This window comes from Octopus bimaculoides, chromosome 1 (assembly GCF_001194135.2).
Source record: "Octopus bimaculoides isolate UCB-OBI-ISO-001 chromosome 1, ASM119413v2, whole genome shotgun sequence".
Lineage (NCBI taxonomy): Eukaryota > Metazoa > Mollusca > Cephalopoda > Octopoda > Octopodidae > Octopus > Octopus bimaculoides.
The window spans coordinates 143,682,905-143,683,478 of NC_068981.1; positions in this window are offsets into that span (position 1 = coordinate 143,682,905).

Consider the following 574-nt stretch of genomic DNA (forward strand, 5'->3'; position numbering starts at 1 on the left):
CACTCACACACACAAAGAGAGATAGACACACATACGCAAGAAACACATACACACTTATATAAGATAGACGCATACATACACACGCACACACATATAGACACACACAGACACACACATACACACACACATATATACACACAAATAGACACATACACACACAAGGAGAGATAGACACACACATACATACACACTTCTATAAGATAGACACATACATACATACATACGCACACGCACATACACACGGTCAGATAGGCACACACATGAACAAACACATAAGCACACACACGTTTACATACACACTTCTATAAGATAGACACATACTTACATACATACATACATACGCACACGCACATATACACAGTCATATAGGCACACACATGAATAAACACATAAACACACACGTTTACATACACACTTCTATAAGAACGCTACAACTATATGCAAGAAATTCTCCCACTCCAAAGCAACAGAACCGTCATCTTTAGCTACTATGACAACGCCACCACCACCACAACCACCACCGACACTATTACTACCACCAGCACAACCGCCGCCACCACCACCACCATCACCA